General features: G+C 36.6%; 1 long non-coding RNA gene and 1 other non-coding gene across 2 annotated transcripts; both read left to right on the forward strand.

Annotated features, from left to right (window-relative positions):
- The first annotated feature begins 3,987 nt into the window (after positions 1-3,987).
- On the forward strand, positions 3,988-5,089 carry LOC140015009 (uncharacterized). Its single transcript, XR_011821761.1, has 2 exons — positions 3,988-4,722; positions 4,802-5,089. It is a non-coding gene; the product is annotated as an uncharacterized lncRNA (long non-coding RNA).
- Positions 5,090-6,518: 1,429 nt separating this feature from the next.
- LOC113713117 (U2 spliceosomal RNA) lies at positions 6,519-6,707 on the forward strand. Its single transcript, XR_003453447.1, has one exon. It is a non-coding gene; the product is annotated as a U2 spliceosomal RNA (small nuclear RNA).
- The last annotated feature ends 5,164 nt before the right edge of the window (positions 6,708-11,871 follow it).

Genomic DNA, 11,871 nt, shown 5'->3' on the forward strand with positions numbered 1-11,871 from the left:
GACAACTTTTGTTGTAAGCTCGTACAATTTAGGTGTAAATTTGAATTTATCAATTCATACAACTAATATCCTTGGCGTGGATCTTGATGATTAGGTGTACATGTGTCACCATAATATACTTATTAAAAGAGAATGCAAGTTAAAGAAAAGATAGATTAAATTGCTACTCTTCAATAGTATTTTTTTCTTCAATAGTATATTAAATTGTTGTACTGGTAAATTAATATGCATCAACATTGGTTGAGTAATATATATAACTCTAGGGAAATTCTCTCAATATTACTATATTGCGATAAGAAATTTCCTTGACAAAGAATTGTTGGCTGAAGGATATTTGTGAAGCCTATTAGATCATTGGCTTTCATAATGATAGAATATAAAGGGTAGTTAGTCTACCTTAAAATCTGCATGGAAAAATTCTTAAAGATAAAGAATAAAGTATTGCCTTTTTGGTAATCTACTGTATAATAGTGAACAATTGCATAACATTAACATCATCAATTGGAATGAGTTTACGAAGAATGCTATAAAATTATATCACGAGCATCAATTGTTTAGCCTAAAATTTGTCCATATTTCATTTACCATTACAAAAATCCAACTTGGCTATATATGCACTTTTCATTATGCATGCACGAAAGCATGGGAGGTAGGAAAAGCAAACGACATAAGATATTCAATAGTTGGAGATAATATTCAAGAAGCAAAAGGTAGATGTACATGAATACATAGTCAGGAGTTATGATTATTGATGTAATATTTAAAGTTGTCGGCTAAATTGTTAATGATAAATGATTAATAAGAAACTCATTAGTTTATTTGATATTTTGCTATTATTTTCAAACTATTGTTATTATATAGACACTCAATATACCTATGATTACATAAGTTTGTGGAATAATTTGTAAGTCATTCATAAAGTTGGACCTCGAGTTGCTTATAGACTTGCAATAAGTCATGCATAAAATGTATAATTTTAATATATGCATAGACTTGTAGTAAGTTATACACCGTAATACGTGAAAGAAAATTTTCGCCCTAAGAGTATGACTACCATGATTCATATGTTAATTTTAATTAATAGTTTCTAATTAAGAAACTATTACGTAATCATTGAATTAGTTGCTGACAAAAGGTTGATGGCCATTCAAAAAAATTAAACACCTTGTAATTGATAAAGTGATTTGATCCACGTGATTGATTGGAATTTTTGTATGATTGATTGATATCCCAATTGATTAATGATATTTCATATTTAGTTATAATACAAACTTGGATTTCATTATGTCTTTCTAAAGTTTATACCTTAGATTTTGGTTGACTTTTCTATGATTGTGTTGTATGGATTTCTTGGTTATTTAATGCTATTATTTTGAGTTAGTTATTTAGCATTTTTGCTTATCTAATTATGGTTGCCATTAATTGTGATAATCTTAAAATATTAGATTTGCAATGAAAATTGAAATTTAATATTAGTTCAAGGAAGAACACTCGCAAAAGTAAATGTGCATTTTTGTGGCCTTGGTGATTTATTTCATGCAATTTCAAAGAAGAAATGAACTTGTAGTTAATTTCATAATCACAAATTAGGTATGGATTAGCTATAGGTATACTTCATTCACTACGAGAGCAGGTTTTACATGCATAAGAAAATTACGCCACAATTAGTCGAGGTATTAGTGCTCAATGATTCAAAAATTTGCATATGCATGAGTAGTTAGGGATACTATGACCACTTTCATTTGTTATTTTCTTGCACATTTTAGTTTAGTTTTATTTTTTTCAATTTATTAATCATCTAAATAATAGAAAAATTTTAGTAGTGTTGGTAAGTGTTCAATCTTTCTTGTGTTTCGATCCATAATACCCTATACTTAATCACGACCTATATACTTGCAAAAAATCACATGTAAAGTGTATTTAGGAATTTATAAATATAAAACTTAACTATGAATTGAGTTTAATTTCGAACACATACCCTAACTTCATCATAGAGATCCCACCCTATGTAAAAAGATACAGACAAGTGGCTAAAGAGAACTTCACTTTAAAAAAGTTAATGGGTGACTTTACTTTAAAGACCTTCACTTTCATTGCTAGCTTATTATCATAATCTGCAGCTAGCTTGTAGTTGTTGAAAACTTTATAGTCATATTTTGTAGCTAGAGACATTAAATGTCTGTTTGGTCTCTTAAGCGGGTTTGGTCTGGTTGTTACATTTAAAACTTTAGAAATTAGAAATTCTGAATTTACATTTTACCTTCCCCTTTCTTACTTCTTAAATTCCGCTCTCCCATGCTACAAAATTTTGAAAACACGTCAGGTTAGTCTAGGGGTGGCAATTTTCGACACGACTTGAAAATCTGATACGAACCTAACATGAAATTAATGAGTTTGGATTTAAATTTTGAGAAATCGGGTCAGAATCAGGTCAGACCCGACAAACCCGAAAAAAAAAGGTCAAAATCGGGTTAAAAACGGGTTGACCCACTAACCCGATTTTAAAATAAAAATAAATAAATAAATATTTAAAAAAGTATCTAAAAACTTAATAGTAAATAACTAAATATAATATACCAATTATCACTTATCACTACGCAGAAGCAGAAATCACGCTGGCCCTAAATCTTTCGGACGAGGGGCCTGGACGGTTGTCAGAGACAACTGTCCCAGGCAGTTCACGGCCTGGATGAGGCTTCAAAAATTTGTGCGGCTCAGATCACATCTTGTAACTCGATTTTCACGTTGTGTGGGACCCACAAAAATGTTGTTCTAGTGTTACCCGCTGTTGTTCTATTGTTATATCTTGTACAGATGATGTTACACCATGTACAAATGGTGTTACACCTTCCGGAGTGGTTGTCAGAGCAACCGCTCCAGCCCCGCGTCCAAATCTTTCTTCCTCTTTTCAGCTTTTCTTCTCCAAAAATCTAAACGCAGCTTTTCTCCTCCAAAAATCTAAACGCAAAACCAGATTTAGATCTAGATCTGGCTAATGATGACACTGATGCACATAGGACTGATTTGATGACCATAACCAGGTTTGTATTGAATGAGCAGTCCAATTGTCCAAGCACGCAGAATCTCGCAGGGATTTCACTATCTTGCTCAATCACATTGTTTTGCTCAATCTTGCTCAATCCGTAGAGTTCTTTACTTCTTTTCTTTTCTTGAGCATTTTCCCTCTTTTCTAAAAACAGAGGCAAAAAGATGAAACCTTGTGTTTTGTCACTTACATTTTAACTACATTATATAACTGCTTCCACTTTTTCTCTCTTTCTCTAACACATACACACACACCAGAAAGTCTCTTCGGTAAAATGTTCACCGGAAATCAATTACCGGCCTTTCCAACCTCAAAAAACCATTTATTACGATTTTTCTTGGGTAGTGAAATCTCCTTGCACAGGCTTTGACCTCAGAAAAACTATGTATAGCAATTATGTATATATGTACATATGGTTAAATTTCTGTTAGTCATCTCTTGATTATTTCTTATTCTATGGTGGCAGAGGATTTAGTAATTTGGATAGATGATGTATTACATTATTTTTACTCTTATGATGTCTTAATTTAGTTTGGAATTGATTCTATTAAAAATCACAGCCGGTTAATCAATAAATGGGAATTAAATTTCAGGTCGTTTCAGGTCAACCCGCTTGACCCGCCAACCTGAAACTTTCGGGTTCATGTCAGCATACCTGACCCGTCATGGGTTGACGGGTCGGGTTCGGGTCAACAGATTTTCTGACGGGTCGGATCTTGATCGGACCCGTCAAGCTGATTTGGACCCAATTGCCACCCCCAGGTTGGTCCATGTAAAAATTTCGTTCGGTGAATGTAAAGATCTCCATCCTAGTATAATTTACTATAACTCGGAATAAACGTAGGCTTAGTAATCTGGTCTTGCCCACTGAATATATTATTTAATTCCCTAAATCTTGTTGAATTGTTAAGTCAATTTTTCTTTTTAAGTGTTAAACATTACTTCTAGAGTTGCACACGTTGTCCTTTTGCGAGCCCAATCTCCTATTTGTGGTACACTCATTATAGGGTAACAAAGCTAAAACAAAAATTCGAGAACTTAATGAGACTGAATATTAGACATTAATGGTACTTATTCTTAAGTTAAGAATACAAAGCTGGATGGAAAAGGAGGAAAGGGATGATAGCAGATTCGTTCTATTCTGCTATCGACAAAGATAGATGATAGATCAAGGGACAAAATTTACAAAAGCTTCAACTAAACAAAATTCCATGAACTCCAATTAGCAAGACTTTCAGCTAACCGGAGTTTGTCAGAGGCATACCTTTTCCCCAAACCTTCAACTAAACAAAATTCCATGAACTCCAATCAGCAAGACTTTCAGCTAACAGGAGTTTGTCGATGCATACCTTTTCCCCAAACCTATAAGAAAACCTCAAAACTCCTTGTGAATTCACAGAACCCTTTTGCACAGGATGACTCACAACAGCACTGCCCCCAACAGGATATGCATAATCAAACAAATCTTTCATGGAGGTATGAACTTCTCCTATGTACCTATCCCCTAGTTTACGTTTACAGTACAGTTTAATGACGAGCACAGTGTTGAAATGTTGTACCATGGACTCATTTATGGTGTACTTCAAAGTGAAATTCCATGCAGGGTTGACCTCGCCATGCTTGTCTGCTGGAGTTCTCCTCTCTGCTTCGCTGCTTCCCCCTATTGAAACCCTCAAGTAAACTTTCATCTTGAAAAATTTTCGAACATCTTCCAAGTCATTTGCTGACAAAAGGGTTATCTCAAATTTTCTGCAGTCCATCTTTTGGAGTTAATTCGCAGAAATTGGAATAACAACAGGCAGAAGAAAGAAGAAGCGGTTTTTTTTTTGGGTTAAGTGGGAGTCCAAGTTATGAAGCATACTCTAACCACCGCAAGTATTGATTTATAGACATAGCATTGCTGACTCGACTATGAGATGAGAAATTCTGAAGCAGTTTCGTCATAAGCCTCTCTTTCTATGAAATCATTCACGTATGGACTAATTTCAGTTTGTACCCCTAAACTTATACCATTTCATTTTGCATCTTAACTTTAATTTTAAATACTTTGCGCCCCAACTTCTTAGATTTGTCTCATTTAATTTCAATCAATAACAACGTTAACAAAAACCAACTGAACAGAGCATCATATACACAATGCATATCTTAGTCACAAGAATAGATAGTAGTGTATTTACCATCATCTCGCAATTCCTATTTATCATACAAAAAAGCACATTTTGTGCATAATCCTCTATTTCATTAATTTTCCTAGCGTTGTTATCGATTGGATTTAAGTTGGAAACGTTAAACTTTAAAGTATTCAAAATTAAAACTTAATATATAACGTGAGAATGGAGCACAAGTTTGGATAGTACAAAGTAGAATTAGTCCTCCATGTATTGACTAGTAAAAATAGAATAAAGGACAAACAGGAGTTTATACGCTAAACGTTTTCATCAGCCTCAGTATGTCTTTTTGAGTAGTATTGTTAAAGTACTAATCATTTCATTACTTTCTCTTTGGTTGTGGTTGACGCAAAAAACTTCTGCGCAGTTTCATCATTTAGCTAATTTTCGGTGAATCTCATCTATTGAGCAATAAAAATTGACTGAAGTCAACCATGAAAATTCAGTAGATGCTATAAAATATTAAATCCGTTTTGGTAGAAGGTTGGAGGTCGGAATCTTAGTCCCCACATATTAGAATTTAATGGTTTGAACCATTCAACTCAAGAATTTTTTACTTTGTCCATATCCTGGCTAGAAGCTGAAGGGCCTTAGATGTTTAATAAGGATTGGGGCATCTGCAACCCAGAAAAGACAACTAAGTTTGGTCAACCGTGAAATGTTTTCTACCCAATATAATTCATATACGAAACCTGCTCTGAGTATTGCGTGATACAATGAACTCTCGTTACATTTTGAACAACAAAAAAAATTTCTACATCAATGTCCCACCAACCAAGCTATCTTAAGTTTTTTTCTTTTCAATAGTTGTGACATGCACTTTGTCGCGCAGAAATTTCAGCTTTCAGCAACTAAGAATTTATGTATGTCAATTTCATTTAACGGTTTTCATTGAAGCCTTTCGATTGACTTCTTTGAAAGGAAAAAAAAAGTCTATCATTTGAAACTAGAACTCCAATCTAACTACGTGCAAGGACAAATAGAATTTTGGGATCCAAAGTGTCACAAGTACAATAGCAAGGATGAAAGAAAACTATTGGGCCTGTTTGACAAACAAGTTTTTTGTCAAGTTTGTCTGTTACAAATTTTTTAACAACTTTAACTACAGTAACATTAAAAAACTTTTCGAGATTTTTAAAATATACATTTCAAAATATCCAAAAATTTACACATTTAAAAATTTTTTTTTACAATTTTTATAATAAATTACAGTAAAATTTTAGATAAATATCTAGAAAACTAATTTTCCAAACGAAGCCAATGTTTAGCCTCGTCAACCTGCAAATGATCAATTCAAAAGGTTTATACCTTTCTTGACCTTTCGCCTAAGATTAAGTGTAGTGCAGCATCTGTTCTTATCCGTTTAATAATTGAAACGTGGGCCAATATTAGATGAATTTTTCTGGAGGGAAGGCCCATGACAGTAGCCTACTACCGGGGCTTTGGAGCATCGCCCATGCTTTGCACTGCTACGATGGCCTGGCACACCCCACCCAAAAAAATAAAAAAAAAAACTTAGAAAGTTATTTTTTCTTGGAGTATGATAATTATTTGAATAAAAAACATTATTCAATGACTCCCTAGGCTATCAGCCACCACAAAAGATCTAAGTTTTTATAAGGTTGAAGGTTAAGGTTCAAATCGTTCCTCCCATCACTTTTGTCACATACATATAGTTTCTCCAAATTCATTAAATGTATATAGTGTATCCGTCTTGTTCAATGATGGTTTAATCCCCGTCATTCTCCAATGACCAAGTTGGGGCACCTTAGTATAGGCTAGGTTCAGTCCAATTTAGTTCCTTTTTAATAGATTCTCTCTCCATTTCTCCTACAATACACATCTAGATGCATGACACATGTCTTCATTTTTTTACAAGAATTAAGATTAGTCAAATTCAAAATAATCATGTCCTTTTCGATTAAACATTTCTTCATTTATTAATAAGGATTAGAATTTGTCAAATTAAAATGATTATGTCCTTTTCTAGTAAATGAAAACACGTGTCATGTATTTAGATATGCATTGTGGGAGGATTAGAATTAGTTAAATTAAGTTCAATCCTGGTTGGTTCCCAATGGCCTCGTTGGGCCCCCTAGAATAGGTTAGAGTAGGAGTAAAACAGATATTTCCAATTAACCAAATAAAAAAAAAGAGTATCATTTTGTAATATTTTATGAATTTTCTTTTTCTTTTTTTGGTTCAAGAATAAAAAAATTTATTAAAGCAACTGTTAATAGCCAATTAATTTTATGCTTGGTTAGCAAGTCAACTAGCTTTATCTATATCGCAAAATCAAAACTTTCTGTTCTTAGAAAAGCTTTAATTACGACCTTAATTGATAGTCTCTCTCTATGAGAGTTTCCTTTCTCTCTCTAGTAGAGATTCTCTCCCCCTAGTGGGTGGTTTAAACTTTGCCGCCTTTGTACTTTTACAGTTCGTTTTCCTCTCTTTCAGAGCCATAGATTCATCTGATTGTCTTGCTTTGATAAACAATGAATGCATTTCTGAAGTTAACACATAGAATATGGATTTGGACTGCATCCTTTGTGTACTTTCTTCGTGAAGATTTGGTTAGCTGGATCTGCTCAACTAATGAACAGAGCTAGCTTTCCAATCTTAATAGAGCTGGTTCTGGAGCCAGATTCGTTTGTTTTTCCTTAGTTTGCTTTCTGTGTTTTCATTTTTCTTCCAGCGGTGTTCTTTGCTGCCGTCTTCGTTGTTAGGATAGGGCGGTAGTAGTCCTTTTCGTTATCTGCTAATCTTGGCGTTTAACTGCTCCCTTTCTGTTTCTCCAGATTTCCTCTTGGAACTGGTGTGTAGTGGATCATCATCCTGTGATCATCGGTGCGACGTCTTTGAGTATTGTAGCAATGGCTGAGGAGCTTGAGGAAGTGCTGAGGAAATTTGATCTTTCGGAGAAAGAGGTGGTAGGAATTCAAATTGAGGGGGAGGATATTCTCCAGGGAGTGGCGGAATGCAGATTGAGCATCATTGGCAAAGTGATTGGTGAGAAGGTGGCCAATATTGCAGGTATTAAGAGTTTTACCAGTAATATATGGATTTTTGCTAAGAATGTGAAGGTTGTTGAAATTGGTGTGAATCTATTTCAATTTCTTTTCGTGAACCAAAATGATATGGACAGAGTTTTGAATGGGAGGCCGTGGGTGTATGATAATTCCCCATTGGTTGTGATGCCGTGGAGGGAGGGGATAGAGATAGATGTTATGGCTTTTAGTAAAACTTGGCTTTGGGTGCAGATCTGGAACCTTCCAATCCATTGGATAACTAAAGAGATGGGTCGCAAGATTGGGGGAGTGTTTGATTCAGTTAAAGAGGTTATTCTTCCTAATGGTAGGGGAAAAGATGGAAAACATATTAAAATTTTAGTGGAAGTTAATATTGAGAAACCACTGTTGAGGGGAACTATTGTTAGAATGAATGGTAGTGCGCGATGGATTGAGTTTAGGTATGAGAAGTGTCCTGATTTCTGTTATTGTTGTGGACTATTGGGGCATAATGAGAAAAATTGTAAGATTAAAGGAAATTACCTGGATAAAGAAACACAATTTGGAGCTTGGATGCGAGCTAGTAACTCTAGAAGCCCAAGAAGACAGAATAAAGGCTTTTCAAATTATGGTGAGAGTAATGGGGAGTCTCAGAGGGATTTTGATAAGGAGAATGAGGGAATTAATCTACTCTTGCCTTGGGGGGGCAGTGAAACCAGCTGGATTGGGAAGGAGGGCGAAGGAAATACAGGCAATATAATTAGTAGTGGTAGTAAAGGGGAGGTAGAGCTAGTTGAGAAGACTAAGGGGGCTGAAGCCCAACTGAGCTTGGATGGGGTGATAGCTGGACCCAAGATAGAGGAGAAAGGGGAACAGAGCTTTGGGGAGGGGGGTTTGGTTCAGAATGAGAAGGTGGGGGATGATAACATGTGGCTTGATGGGGGTCGAGAAGAGGAAATATTGGGTAGGGGTGGGGGGAGAGAGAAGGGAAAAAGTCAGGCTGCTGGAAGTATGGGTAAGAGTAAGCCTTCTGGGAAGTATAAAGGTAGTAGGGGGTGGAGAAGATTGGTGCAGGAGGTTGGGAGGAGAGTGCCATTGGGAGAGAAAAATTCTGGTATGGAGATAGAGGAGTCTGGTAAGAGGAAGCAGGGTGAGGCTATTGGAAAAGAAAACTGTGGGGAGCAAAGGGGAGGAGATCAGAAAAAATTTAAGGGGATGGAAGGAGAAGTTGACAGGGAGTGTTTGCTGATGGTGGTGGAGTCCAACCTTAATGGGGCTCCCAACCCTCAATGAGAGCTGTGGTGTGGAACTGTCGAGGTGCTGGGAGCCCCTTGACAGTTTCCCAACTTGAGGAGGTTGTGAGACTCCACTCCCCTGAGTTAGTCTTTTTAGCTGAAACTAAAAACAAAAAATTTTTTATGAATAAGATTAGGATGAGACTGAGATATGATAGTCTGTTTGTTGTTGACCCTATAGGTAGAGCTGGAGGTCTGGCTGTACTTTGGAGGAGGGACTTAGTAGTTAAAAGAGTTCTTTTCACTGATTTTACAATAGAATTGAATGTGGAAGGGAAGGGGACTGAGGAGGATTGGTGGTTTGTGGGGATATATGCTAGTAGTAATGATCAGCTCAGGGAGCAGCAGTGGAAAACCATTGAACATAGAGCTAATATATGGGGTAGGAACTGGATCTTGGCAGGCGACATGAATGATCTACTTTCCAGTGGAGAAAAATGGGGAGGGAAGCAGAGGAGTGATAGAAGTTTTAGAATCTTTAGGAATTTTGTCAATAATAATCAACTGGTAGATATTGGTTTTGAAGGGATTCCCTGGACTTGGTGTAACAATTGGGATGAGGAGGGTGAGGTTAGGGAAAGGCTTGACAGGATTCTGTGTAGTAGGGATTGGAGTAGAGATCATGATAGAGCTAAGTGTGTGCACATTCAAAATGAGGCCTCTGACCATTGCATGTTGTTGCTGGATACTGAGCCAAAGAACAAGAAATGGAAAAAGAGGTTCCATTTTGATAAGAATTGGGTGCAGCATAGGGAAGTTAAAAATATTATCTCAGCTGCTTGGGATAAACAACAGATGGGGTCCAGGGGGTTCAGATTAAAACAGAAAATTAAAGAGTGTAGGATGGCTTTGCTAAGTTGGAACAGGCAGTGTAAAGCTAATGCTAAGACACAGATCAACAGGATAAAGAAGGAAATAGCAGAGGTTCACAAAGGGCAGCAGGCAGATCAAAAAGAGAGATTGAGTGCTCTGAAGAGACAGCTGGCTGAGGCTTACAAGAAGGAGGAAGCTTACTGGGGGCAAAAGGCTAGAGTGCAATGGTTGAAAGAGGGGGATAGAAACACTAAGTATTTCCATACTGTGGTTGCGGGGAGAAGGAGAAGGAACAATATATCTACCCTGCAAAGGGAGGATGGTACTTGGTGCAAGTCTGAGGGGGAAATTGAAGGGGAGATCAATGGATATTTCCGGAAGCTTTTCACTTCTACTAATCCGAGGCAGTTTGATGCAATACTCAATGGCATTCCCCAGGTGATCACAGGACAGATGAACAACAAGCTCACCAGACCAGTCTCTGAGATGGAAGTCAGGAAAGCAGTGTTTTCTTTACATCCCAATAAAGCCCCTGGACCTGATGGTATGACTCCCTTCTTTTTTCAGCATTTCTGGGATATCATCAAAACTGATCTGATAGCTACCATCTCTAGCTTCTTTCATTCTGGTTATTTACTGAAAGCTATTAATGAGACTATTATTACTTTGATCCCTAAAGTTGCCTCTCCCATTTCTGTGTCCCAATATAGACCTATCAGCCTTTGCAATGTAGTATATAGAATCATTTCTAAGGTTCTTGTGAATAGGTTGAAGCCTCTCCTAAAGCATTGCATTAGTAGTAATCAGTCAGCCTTTATTCCTGGTAGGCAAATTATTGATAATATTGTGATTGCTCATGAAAGTATTCATTGTTTAAAACAAAGAAGAACAGGATCTAATGAGTTTATGGCTCTGAAACTAGATATGGCAAAGGCCTATGACAGGGTAGAATGGCCTTTTGTGGTCAAAATGCTGGAAAAAATGGGATTTTGCCCAATGTGGATAAACTGGATGTTTAAATGCATGTCATCTGTTGTGTATTCCTTTAAAGTAAACGGTGAGAAAAAGGGTATGGTTAGGCCTGCTAGAGGAATTAGGCAAGGGGATCCATTATCCCCATACCTGTTTGTGCTTGTGACTGAAGGGCTGTCCTGTCTGATTAAGCAGGCAGTTAATAATCACTGCTTGTCAGGCTTAAAGATTGCTAAAGATAGCCCTGCTATTTCCCACCTATTTTTTGCAGATGATACTCTCCTATTTTGCAGAGCCAGTTTGACAGAGGCTAGACAGGTAAGGAGAATCTTGGAAATTTATGAAACAGCATCTGGACAGAAGATCAATACTGATAAATCATCTGTGTTCTTTAGTAAGAATACAGATGAGAGTAAGAGGGAAGAGATTCTGGGCTTACTAGGGGGGATGAAACAGGTGGATCAGAGTAGGTATCTGGGGCTACCTATGGTTATTGGCAAATCCAAAAGGCAGGTTTTCAACTATATTAAGGTTAGGGTGTTGGAGAAACTTAAAGGCTGGAAGGAAAA

This window comes from Coffea arabica, chromosome 10e, assembly GCF_036785885.1.
Source record: "Coffea arabica cultivar ET-39 chromosome 10e, Coffea Arabica ET-39 HiFi, whole genome shotgun sequence".
Classification (NCBI taxonomy): domain Eukaryota; kingdom Viridiplantae; phylum Streptophyta; class Magnoliopsida; order Gentianales; family Rubiaceae; genus Coffea; species Coffea arabica.